The sequence below is a fragment of the Myodes glareolus genome, chromosome 5 (assembly GCF_982192425.1).
Source record: "Myodes glareolus chromosome 5, mMyoGla1.1, whole genome shotgun sequence".
Lineage (NCBI taxonomy): Eukaryota > Metazoa > Chordata > Mammalia > Rodentia > Cricetidae > Myodes > Myodes glareolus.
In genome coordinates, this window is record NC_142030.1 from 24,575,745 (window position 1) to 24,593,960 (window position 18,216).

Genomic DNA, 18,216 nt, shown 5'->3' on the forward strand with positions numbered 1-18,216 from the left:
TTCCTTTCTTCAGGTATGGGTAATGCTAACAAGCCTGGGTTTATAGTTCTTGAATGTCTTTCCTGCCCCGCTGGGAACAGCTGGACTCTGTAATGCTTCCTTACTCCGTCCTTTGCTTTTTCACAATCTTAACACAAGCAGCCCCCGCCAGCCGTCTACATTGTTAGAGGAACTCCTTGTTCTTAGTTGAAAATTCTATGAATAGGCACTAAAGAGGGCAAGAAGCTGACCTTACATAACGTCTACCTTCAAAGACCCTTATATGTCTCTTTTTAAAGAGCTAGCGTTCTGGTTGCAAGGAAGAAAAAGAGCTGTGTTAAGAGCAGGGAGAATATTATATATATATATATATATATAGTCTTTATATAAAGCATATATATAGTCTTTATGTAAAGCATATATATAGTCTTTACAATAGTTATATATAGATATAGATAGATAGATAGATAGATAGATAGATAGATAGATATAAAACTATTGTAAAGCTAGTCCCCTGAGTACTAATTGCTATTGTCTTGCAGGCTGTGATAGTCAGAGGAGGTCTTAATTGAAATAGAACTGTGGGATATTTTAGATGGACAAGGGACTGAGTAAGAGTTTGAGGGTAGTAAATGCTAAGTCCAAGTTTAGACGTTGAAAAAAACTAAATACCCTCAGGACAGACAGAATGCGATAGTGCATTTGAACTATTGCAGCAAATCAGTGGTTTTTATGTTTTTATGTCTAAAGTGAAAGGTGTTGTTCAACAAGACCTTATGCGGGGTACCTACATATAAACTCTAGGGCTGCAGCTTTGGTTGAGGAATAGGATGCAAAGCTAGGTATCTGTGCCGGGGTCTCAGCCCCAGTGTGGTCCCTGAGATTCTCATATCACACACAGGACACAGCGTAGAGGCCACACGTCGTGAGGAGCTGCTTGGTGAGAAAGAGTAAACTGTTTCGAGTTTGGTGGTTCAGTATCAGTTTGATCGCATTGTGTAGACAGTGGGGCACCGTGAAACGTTTTCAGTCAGGCCCTAAGATACAGTGTTTTAGGAAGATGAAGATGGGAAGGAGGTCCCCACTCTTCTGATACCCAGCATGATCCATGGAGTATTCCCAGGGATAGCTTAGAGATATCTTAGAGAGAGTGGCTACTTTTTCACACTGAAAAGCAAGCAAGGGTGACTGAAATGACTTATGGAGAGAAACTAAGCACCAAGTTGATGAGTACAAGATGATATTAAACAGGATAACAGTTATGATAGTGACCCCGATGTTTATAAAAGATCATTGGGATCAATGATTAAATTATGGGAGAGTTATTATGGGATTATGGTAGAGTGAGGGAGAACAGGTGGCCTCTAAGTGGGAGAGACCAACGCAGCCCTGTTTGTGCCTGTTCCCAGGGTTTGACCTCAGTTCCAAGCAGCTATCATGGGCAGCCATCTCTCTTGCCTCTCATACTGATAATTTTTATGATTTCCTCCACCAATTCTGTCTTAATCAGCTTGGGCTCGATAAAAGAGTGAGATAGGCAGGGTTGCCCAAACAGCAGGCATTTATTTCTTGTAGCCTGGGGGCAGGAAGTCTTTTTGGAGTCAGCATGGTTGACTGTGGTGAGGGCCCTCTTGCAGGTGGCCACTTTCTTGCAGAGTTTCCTCACATGGTTTTTCCTCAGCCAAGCCTTTCTCCTCCTGCTGCCCTTTCCTCTCCTCTTCACTGACACCAGAGCTGTTGGCCTTACACTTTCAGCCCTACAGCCTCTGCCTCCCAAGTGATAAAATCAGATCACAAACATGTCCCGCTACACCCAGCCTCGCAGTCAAGTTCTTAAGACGACACCAGTCCCATCCTTAGGAGCCCCCTCACTCCATACCCTGTCTCAGCCCAGCTATAGTCCAAACTTCCCCCCTCCTTGGAACTAGGCCACAGACACAGGAATTTGGAGGAACACAACACTCTGTGCCCTGAAAAGCTGCTTCCCCCTTTTCTGGTGTGTGGAGAAGAGGAAGGTGGTTCTGCATTGTGTGCTCCAGAGTGCTGACTGAAGTTTGGGACACTCTCCAGCTCACAGGTCGTGTGTCTTCTGAGCTCCACAGAAGGAAACTCAGATATGTGATGTCTCGGTAGGGGAAGCTTATGTAGAGAGAGCTAATGGGAGAGATGGTGTCCCCTTCCTCTCTAACCTATGATTGCCTGATGACTTCATCAGCTACAACCCTGAGGGCCTTCCTTCCACTGTCTGCCAAGACACACATCTGTTATTTAGTGTGTCCTTGTGTAAGGGCTGGATCTCTGTAAGCCCTTGTTTGATATACAGCCTGTGAGGAGGCAGAGCTGTTCAGAAACCAACTAGGCAGCCTTGCTATGAACAGAACGGAGCGGGTGAGACACCTGACCAGGAAAACTAGACTGGGCAATTACTTGCATACATGGAGATGGACGAGTTCTTTATACGGAACCTTGGCATCTATAGAGATGTGTCCGGATCTGATTGCAACTCCTTGAAATAATAGTGTATCTCGATGGCTTCCTACGGGGAGTGCAGTAATTATAACTTGGTAGCAGAAAGTTTTAATGACCCTCAAAATGTTGTAGCCCTCCTGGGTGATCTTGTCCCTACCTGGACAGACTGCATATGTGCTGGAGAGGCCCCAGTGTCAGGGAACCTCCCCATCTTCTTCAATCACTGTGAAGTTCTCCTTAGGGAGACTCTACAGACCTTGACCTTGACCGTGGAGGCAGCAAGTCCAGAATTGTCACTCTAGTTTCTGCTGTGGAGGGCATGGAGCTCTTCAGCCTGTGCTTGGATTGGCAGTCTGGAACCTTCCTGAAGAATGAGGGGAGCTGGGAAGGTGCTCCCTATCCTTGTGTGGCCCGGTCTAATTTTCACTTTGCTTTTGAAATTAGCATGGTGAAATTGATTTTATGACTGTAGTTTTGGAAATTTTAATCTCTGAGTTGTGTAACCACCCCCACTGTCAGACTACAGAATATTCCATCATCCTTAAAATGGCCCTGGTGCTGTCACTTGGTAGTCTGTCTTTTTCCTTCCCCTAATCTTAGCAATTGCTGATATTTGTTTAGTTCAATTTTATTTTTGTAACTCTTCAAATCTCAAATTTAAAGATTTACATATTTATTTTTATGTGTCAGAGTATAATGCCTGGTAAGCATTCATGTGCAGCACGTGTGTGCTTGATGCTCATGGAGGTCAAAAAAAGGCACTGGGTCCCTGGAAATTAGAGTGATGGGCAGCTGTAAGCCAGCATGGGCTCAGTGACCAGCCAGCCTAACAGACTCAGTGAGCAGCAGGCTCGGCTAAAGATCTATTTTAAAGAAAACAAGGTTGAAAGAATGCAGGAAGATGCCTGATGTCAGCCTCTGGATATGCACAGACACATATCTGGACACACACGTGGGTACTCTGTGCACACACCCACAGGAACTTGTACATTAACCTCCTCTATGCCCCACAGAGAACAAAGGATGCTGCTGTTTTTCCTACTAAAACATCCAGGCATCTTTTTACCCAGGACCATGGGTAGTCGTAGGAATTTAAAGATGTAAAATCCGATCTAAACTTGGAGCAGTCTAGCTGAGGGGCTGGAGGGGAAGATGGAATGGAGGTAACATGTGGTGCCCTGCATCAGCTGTGAAGATGGGGAGGGACAAGGGCTACAGAGTGTCTAGATGACACTCTTGGTTTCTATGGTCCTCTGTGATTTTTGTCTCTACTGATCCTCAGACTTCAGCCGCCTATTAAGATCTCCCTGAAAGTTAAATATCTACCTCCGCACCCGAGCTATGCTGCAGGAACCAATTCAGTCAGAATGTTTGGGTGTGATTCTGAATTCCAGCATTTTCTGTTTCCTGTGTGGTTCCAGTGCTCAGCCTACCTTGAGAACTCTTGTCCCTTTGACCCCAAGGAAGTGTTGCCGCCTACTGACAGTAGATGGATCTTAGGCTCTGGAAGAAGCCTCTACTCTGAGAACTTGTGATGTGTGTGCGTGCTCTGTCTCTACCATGTATGTATCAGAGCTGTATGAATTTCACCATGTGTGTGTTAGAGTTTGCTCTTTGGCTGTTTCTGAGAAACAGCTTGTGTTGTATTTTTATATCACTTGGAATGCTGACATATTCTTTCCCAGTTCAAATTTCACTTATTTATTTATTTTTTTGTTTGTGTTTTATTATTTATTTATTTTGAGACAGGGTTTTTCTGTGTAGCTCTGGATGTCCTAGAATTCACTTTGTAGGCCAGACTGGCCTTGAACTCACAGAGATCTGCCTGCCTCTGCCTCCTGAGTGCTGGGATCAAAGGTGTGCTGGGTCAGTTCTGGTTTTATTAGTGTTCTCCCCATAATTTCTTCAGCATCTCCTTAGAATCCTTCCTTCGTCCTACCTTCCTCTCTACCCTGGGTGTTCACCAAGGCCTCTATTCCTCCTGCTGTGGTTTCTGCACCTGCCTCATGTCTGGGACTCTCTAGGTCCTAAGAGATGAATACAACCTAGTCTCTTACCTCTTTCTTACCTTCAGTTGTAGAGGAGAGTCAGTGTTTCAAGAGCTTGAGAAGGGCTTTGAATGGGATCCCAGTGAATGACTTCCGGACCTCTGAAAATTTTTTCTGACTTGTTCCCTGGCTCTCTGGTGCAAGATGCATAGGATATCCTTTGTGCTCTCGTGTGCTCATCGACTGCATAGCTGCTTTTTCCAGGCATGGAATTTAGAGACCATTTCTTCATCCTGCTTCTCAGCCTATAGCGTGATCTCATCCAGAAGTAAGAAGTTTGTATAACTCAACATCTGATACATGTCCCTGCTCTTTCTTGGATTTCTTATTCCCAGTGTCTTTCTTTCCGAATTCTCAGTGCTGGTGCCAAAATCATATTGAACATCTGCCTCTCTATTTTTCACTCTTAAAAAAAAAAATTCAGCCTGAGACGCCCTCCTACTTACATCCCAAAGCCCTATTTCACATTTCCTCTATATCTGCACCCTTTTCCTTCTCCATCTTTGTCCTTGTTTCTAAGGTCCATCCGATGTCACCGAACTCCTTCATTTCTTTGTTTCTGTCCATTTATTTTCATTTCCTTAAATGTACCCATTCTACCCTTTCTGACAAAGGTTCTGAAGTTTGCATTCTAAACCAATGTACTCAAGTGTGCAAAAGGGAAAATGATACTTAGAGAGGTCAGAGGGCTTGTCAAGGTTGCACAAGGCAATCCAAATGCTTGTTATGGAACTCTCATTAGGGTTCAGTATGGCGTTGTCAAAGGACTTCATGGAAGTGTTTCTGTTTAAGGTGGGTGGGATGTGTGTGGTAGACACTGAGAGGTTCTGGGGACCATGAAACACGCCCTTCACAGAGAGAGAGAGGAGTCAAACTTACTGACAGAAGGATCCATTGTTTGTCCCATAACCATTTGTCCTTAAGGAAGAACACCTTAAATTGTGAGTCTACTCAATCCTGAGGAAGCTTTCTGCTGTGTGAGAGTGTAGGTCTGAGGCATCCCTGAGAGCAGTGTTGTGTCTTTCCCGCTTCTGAACGGCAAATCTGATGTCTCACCTTCCCACTTGTGTGCTAAATCATATGAGCTAGTTAGAGGAGAACAGAGAGAATGACAGAACTGGCTGGACTTGAGGTAATTGTGTTACATTTTTTTAGATTGGTCCTCCTCCGTCTCTGAATGGACTTGAAGAAAGAGGATCTAATGTAGTGTGCTTTCCCAACTACATGTGAGCCACACAACCATGGAGGAAAAATTGAGCATCTGTCCTAAATATGTGCATACTTTTTCTCATTAGTCCCTAAAAAAAAGGAGTATAGCAACTGTTTAATAGCATTTACACCAAATAATGAATTATTAGTCACCCAAAGCTGATTTAACATATACAAGAGGCTGTACAAAGGTTGTGTGGGTATGGTGCACTGTTTTATATAAGGGACTTCAGCATTTGTGGTTTTAGGGTATCTGCCGTGGTTCAGGGGGCTGACTCCACAACTCACAGAGTGAGGGATGCCTGTTCCTTTTTCTGATGGGCTGTGGGATTTTCTAGAAGGAAAGGCAACATGAAAGCAACGGGTTATTTTTAGTGCTGGTACTTACCTTGCTTGATAAATCAGTCCGTCAGGCCCTCAATCATTTGGGATGGCTGTTCAGCTCCCCATGACCTGTCAACATGCTCCCAGCCAGGAGAAAAAAGCAGTATCTGTATTCCAAGGCATGTCTTGTCTCTTTTCTACAGGGAGCAGCTGCCATTCTGATGTTCCCCTGAGAACACAGCCCAAAATTGCCTATGCTCAAGGCTGCCACTGCCTTTCCTCTGAGGCCCCGCTTTAATTTGCCCTCTTCCATCATTCTGGTCTCTTGATGCCATGAAAATGCCTCCTACCCACAGAGCATCTGTGTTTGGACAAACTTCTCCTCTGCCTTCTCTGTCTTTCAGACAGCAATGAACTTGTCTACTTCCTGCCTGGAAGCCATCTCCGTTCAGCAGGTCCTTGGACCGTGTTTTTCTGACCTTGTTGGTATTCAGTGCTTTCCCCGGGTTATTGGCATATGTTCCTGAGTGTTGGAGAGGGTGGGAAGCAGTAAAAGAAATAAGGACAGGTTGTGCCATTAGGGTGGGAAGAACTGGCGGGAAGGATGTTGCAGATTCCCAACTAAGACCCTGGAAATGTCCCTGACCCTTTGTTTTCCAATGAGTTCCTCTTCCTCTTCTCGCTTCCTGTTTTAAGATAGGGTTGCATACACATCAAAGAACTCATTAAACATACATGAATGAATGGAGATGTTAATGAATAATTTGATTTCCTGGAGCAATGATATGAGGCCAGTGAAAAGTACAGATGTCAGGCAACATAAAAAGCACAAAGCTAAGAATCAAGAGATGTGAGTTCCAGGCTTGGGTTTTCTGCAGAGCGACCTGGAAGGGAGTCTTTTACCAGCCCTGGGCACCAGCTTCTCATCTGTGTGATTAAAAATCTTGGTCAACATTTGCAAATCCAGATGTTTCAAACACAGGTTTCCTCTAAAAACCTTTTTGATGAGGTTAAACAATACAGGCATACAAAGGGTATGAGACTGTGTGTGTGTGTGTGTGTGTGTGTGTGTGTGTGTGTGTGTGTGTGTATGGGAAGGACTTGACACCTACCACCTAGCAGGAGCTGCTTCCAGCATGCTAGTAATATGATTTTAACAGCCTTCAGTTTAGCAAATGGATGATAGAGAATCACAATAATCCTTTCATAAGAATCTGTGTTTCAAAAGTAGTGTACCTGTGATCCTGACACATTGTTTTATTCTAAGGTGACTCTTTTTTATTGTTTTTATGTGTGCTAAGATATGTGAGTTTCTCATCACTAGGATAAAAACCTTTGACAGGGACACCTTAAAGAAAGAAAGGATCATTTTGGTCCAGGGTCTTAGAGATCCCAGTCCATGGCCAGCTGGGCCCCTTACTATGGGACTGAGGCCAAGATAGGGGAGCACATTTCTTACTTTGTGCTGAGAGTAATAGGTTTACTTATAGAGCACACTGGATGTCACAGGCAAAGGGAGGTGATCCTTCTGAACCTATTGAAGACAGCTGTGGGCAGGTCTTGAGGGATTATCTGAAATATCTATAAGAAAAATCATCTAAAAGTCTTCTGAATCCATCAAGGCTGAAGCACAGTCTGGGAGCCATTACAGGGTGTGTGGGGTGCCTATGATAGTGCAATGAATCTTGTAGCTGGAACACACAAGTTCCCTTGGGACAACAATGACTGTTTAGATCTCTTGCCTGACATCAGTGTGATGTGGAATGTCCTTCTGTCTGTGTGCTGCTTTTATTTGTTTATGAATAAAGCTGTTTTGGCCAATGACTTGGCAGAGTAAAGCCAAGTGGAAAATCCAAACAGAGAGAGAGAGTAGGTGGAGTCAAAAAGATGCCATGTGGCCACCGAAGGAGAAAGATGCTAGAACATTACTGGTAAGCCACAGCCTTGTGGCGATACATAGGTCTTATAACTTATATTAACCCATTATTCTCATCTATGTTAGCCATAATGGCTCCATACCTTTCTCAGCTGGGCAAGTTACATGCTGCCTCTTCAGTGGTCTGCGCAGGAGTGGTGGAGGGACCTTCCTCAACCGTAGCCTTATTCTATTCTCATTGCCCTGCCTCTACTTCCTGTCTGGTTGACCCACCTATACTTCCTGCCTGGCCAATCAGCGTTTTATTAAAATATGATTGACAGAATACAGACAATTCTCCCACACCACATAGGTTAATAGAAATAGGTTAATTTAAGATGTAAGGAATATACCTAAACCATTGGCCAAATATAGTTTCTGTGTGATTATTAGGTTCTGGGCAGTCAGGAAACAAAAGTGCAATCTCCATAGGCATTATCAGTGGGCTAGACTGGAGTCCGCATAATTTGCCAACAGATTTTATATTTCTCATGTTCACTTTTTTTCCTTTCCTTTCCTTTTTACCCTTCTGCTGAGGATTGAACCCAAGGATTTGAAGATAGTGTTTTACTGATCTATTCCTCTAGCCTTTGGTTATTGTTTGTCTTGTTTTTGAGACTGAGTCTGTGCAGGCTGGACTCCAACTTGAGGCAGTCCTCCTCCCTCTGCTTCCCAAATGCTGGCACCATAGCTGTGCACCACCACACCCAGCTTCTTGGCCCTTGTGTTTTTGAGACAAAGTCTTCCTATTACACTCAAGCCTGCTTAAATGTGCTGTGTCACCCAAGATGACCTTGTTCTTGTGATCCTCCTCTCTCAGCCCTCCAAGTGTTCGGGTTATAGTTGTGTGCCACTATCCCGGGCAATCTTATAATCAGCCTAGATCATGGGTTCAGTGCAAATAGTGGGTGTGAAGTTGTGATTGTCACAGGCCCAGGGGCCTTTAGAAATTACAAAAGTCTAGTTTACAGTCTTTGACTTGGGAACCAAGAAGATAACAGCAAAGTTTCAGATCTGTTCACCATCTCTTTCTGTATGAGGCAGTTACCTGGGTCTACTGTCCATTGGCCAGACATGGAAGAACAGTGCATCAGTATTCAATCCGTCAGTCTGTACCTGACAGCCTTCATCACTGGAAACTCTAACAGGGAGTAACCTTATTTACATTCATTCACTATATAACCCCCATCAGGTATACTTACAGAGCAAGACTGTGTCCTTTAGACAACGTGACTGGATCCTCCTGTCTTACCACCATTCGCATTAGAAACAATAAGAAAAGCAGCATTGGCCTTTCCACCAGATCCCCTGGATGAGCATCTCTGGGATTAGGTCTGGCATCTTTCCTGCTGTCTGTTGTTGTGGGGTTCAGGTGTTTATTTGCAATGCGTAGTTTAAAACTTGACTCCAGATCTCCTTGGTTTACAGAGCTGAACTTGAGTAGAGCTGCCATCCCATGTGTAATGAGAATAATATAAGTATTTTTGTTTTGTTTTGTTTTTTGAGACAGAGTTTCTATGTGTAGCCCTGGCTGCTCTAGAACTAGTTCTGTAGTCTAGGCTAGCCTTGAATTCATAGAGATCCTTCTGCCTCTGCCTCCCCAGTGCTGAGATTAAAGGTATGTGCCACCATGCTGGGCTGATAAATATCCTCTTAAAGATAATCTTTCTGTTAACACTCTTTAAATGATTTTGCAGATTATATGAATCATTATTTAGATCCAGTTTTGTTCTCTTAAACTAATAAAAATTTGTAACGCTTCATTAGACCATTAAAAACTCTGCTACATCAAAACCAGTCAATCTTTCAAATGTAGAATCAAGGCCTTGTAGTGACTGAGCCCAAAGTTCAAGCCCATAGACTAGTTTTTGTTATCTGCCTGTGGCTAGAGTATTAAAGCTAATGGAGGAAAAATTAATTCCTCAGGAATCCTCATAGACTCTGTAGATGAGATCTGGCATCTGCTCTGTTCTAGGTCTCAATGGTGGTTCTGAGATTTCTTATAACTGAACCCTATAGGCCACTGAGTGGTGCAGCAGTGTCAGGACCATTGCTCTAGGGCCTTTGTCTCTCAAGTTCTCATTTCACATGTACAGGAGCTGGGACTGAGAGAAGTTGGGTACCCTAGACAACAGAAGCTCATTGCCCTCCTCACTGGGTTTGACTGAGTCATATTGTTGTGGAATATTATTTTAAGATGTGTTACATTTGTTTATACTGTGAAACAATTGTTTTAATGATAGAAAAATGTGTTGCATTCTTTTTTTTTCTCAGTAGTCTTAGCTGTCCTGCAACTCACTCTGTAGACCAGACTGGTCTCAAACTCACAGAGATCCACCTGCCTCTACCTCCCGAGTGCTGGGATTAAAGCCATGGACCACCACAGCCCGGCTTGTTGCATTCTGTTATGTTGCGTTTGTTTAACTCTGTGAAGCTGTGTTACTTTGCCTATCTAAAACACCTGATTGGTCTAATAAAGAGTTGAGCAGCCAATAGCAAGACAGGAGAAAGAATAGGTGGGGCTGGCAGGCAAAGAGAATAAATAGAATGAGAGAAGACGAGAAAGAGATCAAGGAATGAAGAAAGAGGAAGGGAAAAGAGAACATCAGGGGTCAACTACCCAGCTACACAGCCAGCAATTGAGTAAGAAAGAAGGGTATACAGAAATAGAGAAAGATAAAAGCCCAGAGGCAAAAGATAGATGAGAAAATTTAAGTTAAGAAAAGCTGGTTAAAAAGAAGCCAAGCTAATGCTGGGCAATTATAGGAAAGAATAAGCTGCCATGTGTATTTATTTGGGAATTGGGTAGCAGGCCTCTCAAAAAGAAAGTATGGTAAAACAACAACACCATATGAAGCTCAAGGTTCTTAAACTTAGTGTGTCCCCCATAGCGGGCTTGAATCTGTGATCCTGCTTGACCAGTCGTGGCAGCTCTGAAGTTTTTCATTTGCAGAAGACCACTGTGGGCATAGATGGGCATTCAGCAATGCTCTGCTGAGCAGACAGTTTAAAGATGAGCATGCCGTTTGTTTCATTGATTGGTTGGTTGCTTTTTCAGACAGTGTCACTCTGTGTATCTCTGGCTGGGCTGGAACTCCCTCTATAACACACACTGATCTCAAACTCCCCCTCCCCCTACCACAACCTCCAGATGTTGAGACTACAGCCCAGCTAGGTTAACTCTTATTAAATTCCTCTTTTCATGGTTTGGCATCCATGTGGTCTGTTAACTTCAAAAGAGCTTCTTTTCTTTTTTACCCTTGTATACTATGTCCTCTTTTCTCAAGTTCTGGGAATAACCACTGTTAATTTGTGTATACTCACTTATTCCGCCTTTGTTTGTCACCCTCTTGGGCTTAGTGTTGTGTTCTTGCATACAAATATATGTAAGTCATATTTCTTGCTCTCAAGGAAAGTATGACTTTGGTGGAAATAAGTAAGCAAACAACCCACATCAGGTGGTGAATAGAAACTTGCGTTAGCTGTAATAACTGAGTTGGTGGAATTCTGGGAGTTGTGCTGAAGGGCACCATCCTGAGCAGATAGTTCAGGAAGGAGGACTTGGCTAGCAGATGTGCAGGGAGGGCAGCCTCGGCAGGGTAATTAACAGGTGTAAATATGTGGATTGTGGAGATAGATGGCATGTTTACCTTGTACACTGAATGCAGAAGGCTTCTGTGAGTGAGGTTAAGGTGGACTCGCTGGCAGCAGAAGTCTATTTGCTACATGAGTCTTTCTGTTTTGTGTCTTTGAGAGCCTGTCTGGAGGTCCTAGCAGGGGAGCACACTACTCGTATACCCTGGACTGAAGAGCAGTCCTCCTCTACTGGGGAAAGTCTCCATCCTCTTCAGCTGAGTGCTCAGCCGTGGGAGAGACGTACATGGAGCGCTGAGGGAGGAAGAGGATACCACCTAGCCGGCCAGATTAGCCAAACCAACCTTGGTGGTCCCTGGGGGGAGAGATTGTAGGAGCCAGATCACCCTCACATCCAGTTTTGTGTCTTTGAATTGTGGTTAAGGATGTGGAACAAAAACAAATTATCATCTTAACCATTTTTCAATCTAAAATTGCATGGCGGGAAGTATTGTTGTGCATGGCCATTGCCACCCTCCTGTTCAAGTTCCTCCATGTTGTTGATGTAATTCTGATGTAATTCTGATGTAATTCTAGTGTTCAGGAAGCTGAAGCAGGGAGATTTTTGAACTTGAGATGGGCTTGGAATGTGTGTGTGTGTGTGTGTGTGTGTGTGTGTGTGTGTGTGTGTGTGCATATGTAAGACTTTGTTCTCAAAAAAGCCCAAATTAACAAACATCTCTGAAGCTTAACCCATAAAATCTCATCATCCCAGCACCAGTCCCTGTAATCAATCCCACTACCATCTGTCTAGAAATTTAACAATCATGGGTACCTCATAAGAGTGTGATCACAAAATACTTGTGCTTATTTTACTTAGCACAACTGCCTTTGCTTTAAGACTGAATAGTATCCACTGTATCTACGGATAACATTTGCTGTGTCCATTCGTGCATCCATGAACACAGGTGGCTTCCAACTTCCGACTATCATGAATGATGGTGTTATGGGCATGGCTGCACTTGGATTTCTCTTTTAACATCGCTGTGTATGTTGTTAAACTCTCAATAAGTGCAAATGGCCTTCCTGAAAACTCTTTATGCCGTCGCCATCTCTCCAGAGGTACTTCCAGTTTGTGGTAGAGATGAGCTCATGCTTGTGTAGGAAGGAGAAGGGCCAAAGTGTTTGTCATCAGGGTGACAAATGAACTGAGGGCAAAGATATAATCTGTAAAAAAAAAAAATCAGTATTGTCATCCATTCTTCAGGGTGGCAGCAAATTGCCATGAAAGTTGACTGCTGTGTGTGTGCGGAGTATAATAGTCCTGACCCTGTGTCTGGCTCTAAAGTCACTCTGCGGCCTCTCTTTCTCTCCGGTGTTGCATTGTGTTTTCAGTGGCTGTCAATCTCAGTGGGTTCAGTTGCCCTGCTACCGCGGACCTTCTTCTCCTTGGACTGACTACCTGTCTGTCCTTAGCTACCTGGGCTGAGACCAAGATATGTGGGTGTAGGAGGCAGGTCTGGGAACCCGTAGATGCTCAGGACCCAAGCTGCTGGTCTGGATGCAACTTTGGCTTCTAGCCAATCCTATTGTTCATGTCGCTTCTCAAGTGTGTCCTCCTGACACCTTTGACATCCCCTAGCCAACCTCCCCTTTCCTGGGCCTCCCTGACTGGCACAGAACACCGAGTTCCATGGCCTTCGTCCCAGTACAAGATCCCAAGGCTCTCTATGAACCTCACATAGTTTCCCTTTGACATTCCAAGGGGTTGACGTTCCAGGACTTTGTATTGTTTTGTTCCCTCAAATGTTGGGTTCTCGGGTTTAACGTGGCCAGCAAAGTGAATGTATCAAAGGAGTCTGGCCACAGTGGATGGAGGGCCAGGCCTGTTGGCATACACTCTGCTGCTGGCCTGATCCACAGTGGTGGCACCAGCAATTCTATTTGTTCTTCAGCCCCTGGCAACTCCTGAGCAGATAAGATTCTTGTCCCGAGGGACACAGATGCTTCCTCCCGAGCCCGCTTACCCAACAGCACTCCACCTCAGAGCAGCAGCAGCCAGGAAAAAGCAGGACTTGTTTCTGGGAGCCCCTTCCCTTCATTCTCCCCATAATGAGCATGAAAGCATGGTTGTCTGAATGGAGGGTAATTACCCTGAAAAGAAATGGCTTAATGGCAAATATATTTCACCATTTTCCTTTTATGTCCGGAGTTCCCAGAAGAGTTGCAGCTCCATTCCAGTTCTGCAGGTGGAAAGTGGTCAGGACGTCAGGAGGCAGGTGGACCAATGCAGAGTGTGACGGAGCTCGGAGCCTTTGCAGGCAGCGTGCAGGCAGTGCTGGCAGTTGCGTGTGATGGGACCTAGAGGCCTGCGTCCTGCCTCTCTCGTTCCTTTTCAACTTGAAGCACTCCAGAGCATTCTGCCAGCTGTTAGAAGAGGCACCTGTTTTGACAAGGTCACTGAGTTCTGGGAGAAAATTGGGTCTCACTTTTTTGGTAATCATTGCACCCACAGACCTATAAGAACCCTGCGTGTGGGAGCGTGTGCATGGGATAGAGGCAGGAAGTGCTTCCAGTTGTAAGAAAGTTTAGTTCCAGTTGTAAGAAAGTTTAGTTCTATTTTGTGATTTTTGTTTTTGTTGTTGTTGTTGTTGTGTGTGTGTGTGTGTGTGTATGACACAGAGCTCGTGAAAAGGTCAGAGGATAATTTGAAGTAGTCTAGTCTCTCCTTCCACCATGTAGGTTCTGGGAATTGAACCCATGTCACCAGGCTTGGTGGCAAGTATCCTACCCACTGAGTCATCTCAGTGACCCCAGATTTTGTGGAGCATTTTGCCTTGTTTTCTTTTATTATTGTTCTGTTTTGTTTTGTTTTGTTTGTCTTTGAGTTAGGGTTTCATTATGTAACCCTGGCTGGCCTGCAACTCTTAATGTAGACCAGGATGACTTAAAACTCATAGAAATCGGCCTGCACCACCTCCCAAGTGCTGAGATTAGAGGCGTGCACCGCCCATACCCCATTTTACACGAACTGTAAAAATACAGGTAAGATTCAGAATCACAAGGAACTAGCTGGGATGAATCATGATATTTGATCCCAGAGTGAATCCAGCAGAGAAGTGGACCAAATAGGAAAGAGATGTAGTCAATTACAAGATTCGTCTTGAAATAGGAGGCACCTGTGTTTGGCTTAGCAGGCAATTAATTATCTAAAATTGGGGCTGTGGATGGAGAGATGCTCAATCAGTAAAGTGCATGGCCTTGAAAATTTAAGGACCAGAGTTTGAGCCAAAAAAAAAAAAAAGTATGGTGGTAGGTGCTTGTAAAAGCAGTACTTGGTACACGGAGCAAGGCAGATCCCTGCGGTTCTCTGGCCAGCCAGTCCAGTCTAGCTACCTGGGAGGCATTATCTCAAAAATAAGGCGGTTCTTTCCTGAGGGATGGTACCTGAGGTTGACTGATGGTCTCCACGTGCATACATACGAGCACCCACACCCTTCCATACACTCCCAAATACAGTAAAATTGAGGGTAGAAGAGACGGCACAGTACCTAGCAGAAGCAGGTACTGATGTATCTGCTTTAATTTTGTTGCTACAAAGGGGGGGAAAGGGAAATATGTAAGAAAATGTGAAAGTAGCATCCTTGAAGAAACCAAAGACAGACAAGTAGTTGAGACTGGCCTGTGTGGGGCACGTTTTGCCCTTCACTGGCTCTTTCTAGACTCTTGTGCCCATAACTTCTGCCAGAGTCTGTTGGCGTGCCTCTTGAGCATGTGTGTGGCTGCAGGAGCAGCCCACACTTTCAAGGCCTCTTCGGAAAGGGGTGCCGCTGGAAGGTGTGTTTGTTCAAGTTCGAGTAAGCGGAGGTAAAGGAAGGTGTGGTCAGGAACTAGGGCTGGTTCCCCTCTCCTGGTCGGCATAAGTCCAAAGTCAGCTGTCTTGCAGATTGGCACGACTGGTTTCTCACCCAAGGTCATTTTAGTTCATCTAGACTGCAGCTGAACGGAACGCTGCAGTCCAGGGACAAACTGAGCTGGAGTCGTTCCCCAGGTGCCGCTAAGCAGTTCCGGTTCTGTCCACCATGGGTGCAGATGTGGGTGCTGCACAGCTAGAGGGCACTATGAGTTCCCGTCCCAAGCCAGACTCCCATCCCCCACCTTTTCATACACACTACCCTCCTCTTTCCTTTTATTCTTCATTAGCTTTGGATTCTGGTCGAGGCAGACTTTCACTGTCTTCTTTGTAGTTGTTACCTGGATTTGCCCTTCTTCCAGGCCCCCATGGCAGGGTACTGTGATTGAGGCTGGGGGTGGGGGTGTGTGTGGCCATCAGACTGAGAGATATATGGTATTGACACCGAGAGATTATTCAGCTGTGATCAATAGCGTGTGCTGATAATAGAAAGAAGGATAGACGACCTCCGTTAGTAAGGCTGTGTCCTTGTCTCTAGGAAGTAGGTAGCCAAGAGGTACGAGCATTGTAAGCAGAACAGGAGGATTAGCAAATTCTTGGTGGTTCAAATGTTACTGAAAATACATTTTTGAAATGTCAGATTATTTGCATAGGTGAATCAGATTTCTGAAGAAAAAAATGGAATCCCAAATATTTGCTTTATATTTTAGTTCGGCTTCAACCCAACTCAAAAATGGATGTAATTTATTTTTATTATTGACGATACTTGGCTTCTTCCCCAAATATAGGGTCTCTACACTGAAAAGCTACTTAATGGTGTTGGCCAGTAATGACAAGGGTGACTCCTTGTGAAATCTTTAGTGTCTTTTGCTACCATCTCCCTCCTTTCTCTCTCTTTTCCTCCTGTATTCAGGGAGAATGATCTAGGCGCTAAAAAAGGGTGCCTCGTTTGTTTTGGTTTTGTTTTTTTATGCCACAATTCCTACTCTATTGTCTGTCTATTACTGGACTGAATAAATGAGCAAACAGTCCATATTTTAAATGTACTTTTACATGTATGATATGGCTCTTGAACTAATTAGATCCTCAAATTCTTATAAAATAAAATGACTTAGAATAAAAAAAAATCTTGGTGTAATGGACAGACTATGGACAATAGGGAACTATTTGCTTGCTTGTTTACTTCTGTTTATTATTTGTGTATTTACATGTATACAGAGCTCAGAGGACAACTTCACGGAATCAGTCCTCTCCTCCCACTTTTATGTGGGTTCCAAGGATGGGATCACATCAGCAGCCTTGCTTGGCAAGTGCCTTTACACATCAAACCCAGTCTAACTTCAGCTTGCTAACTAGCCCAGGATGACCCTTGCCTCTGCTCCCCCTGCTTCCACTTCCCAAGTGCTGGAATTACAGGTGTGTACCACCATACCTTCCACACGGCAGGCAAGCACTCTTCCAGCTGAACTACATCACCAGCTTGGCATCTCTTGAGGGTTGCTTCTTGAAAGGCATGGCTAGGGAAGTCGGGCTATGGCCTCTGGTAAGGTTATCAATGTGTTTTCTTCCTTCTATTGGGATGGATTTCTGTGATTCCTAGCAGTATACTCACTGTCAAAATAATCAAGTTTCAGGAGCCAAGTGAGGACCTGGGTGCCTTTTGCCAGGACTGGACGGTGGCGTAGCTGGAGGTCTTGACTCTGTGTCTGAACCAACAGATTATTTTAGTCTGTATCATACATGTTTGAGAGCTTTCCAGATATTTTTTTTAAGTGTGGTGATACTAAAATAGAGACCAAATGAAAGTGCTATTATGTTTTCTTGTTGTTTTGTATTTTTGAGACAAGGTCTCATTATGTAGCCCAGGTGAGCCTGGAGCTCACTATGTAAACCACGCTGGCCACAAACTCATGCCAACCCTCCCTCACCAGCCTCTCGAACGCTAGAACTACAGGCATGGCTCATCAAGCCTCTTGAAAATGGTTTTGCTAAATGTGAGGAGTGCTCAGAATGAAGTTCATTGAGGAAAATGATGAATTGGACCGTCGGCAATAAACATCTGTACAGGCATAAAAAGTGGCTGTGATTGGGGAAATTTCATGGAAAGACTTGGGACGTAGGCTGAGCGGGTGCTCTGCAGCAAGGCAGACTGACGCAATGTCCTGTTCAGGACTTCAGATACGAGCTGAAAACATGGAGGTGTGAGGCAACGCAAGCCGTATGAGTATCATTGGTCTAGCTCCTCCCTGCCCCCGCTATCTTCCAATACAAACTGTTTGAGTATCATTGGTTTAGTTCCTCCCCCACCCCACTATCTTCCAGCCTGCCAATGTTCAGATGGATTAAACTGTGAGTAGGTTTGGAGACTGACCCACAGATAAAGGACTTTGGAGGTGAAACTCATGGAGAATAAATTAGAATTCACATTTATTTCTTATGCAAAAAGCCTGGTGTGAAGGCTGGTTCCAGTCCTTACTCTTCCCTGGAGTGGAATGGTGTGCCAGTAGCATTTGCTTAGACACAAGGAGTACATGCCTGACAGTGAGTCATTAAACGGCAGGGTGAATTATTGAGAGAAGGAGAGGGGAGACTTTCAAGGCAGACTGTATTTGTATCTCATGTAATGACTTAGGTCCATCTGAGGATGTTTAGGCCTGCTGACATGGTCCTAGGTGATGGCCAAGGGGGAACTGATGTCTGCTCAGGTCCCTGTTCTAACCTGGAGGTTCCTTCCCCCAGAGTCTTCTCGGGAGTTGTCCACATGCTTGATCATCCCCAGAGGTGCT

At 44.5% G+C, this 18,216-nt stretch overlaps 1 protein-coding gene across 4 annotated transcripts in view; it reads left to right on the forward strand.

The window, feature by feature from the left end:
* C5H1orf226 (chromosome 5 C1orf226 homolog) overlaps positions 1 to 18,216 on the forward strand; it is a 297,311-nt gene that overhangs the window by 186,922 nt on the left and 92,173 nt on the right. The window lies entirely within an intron of this gene.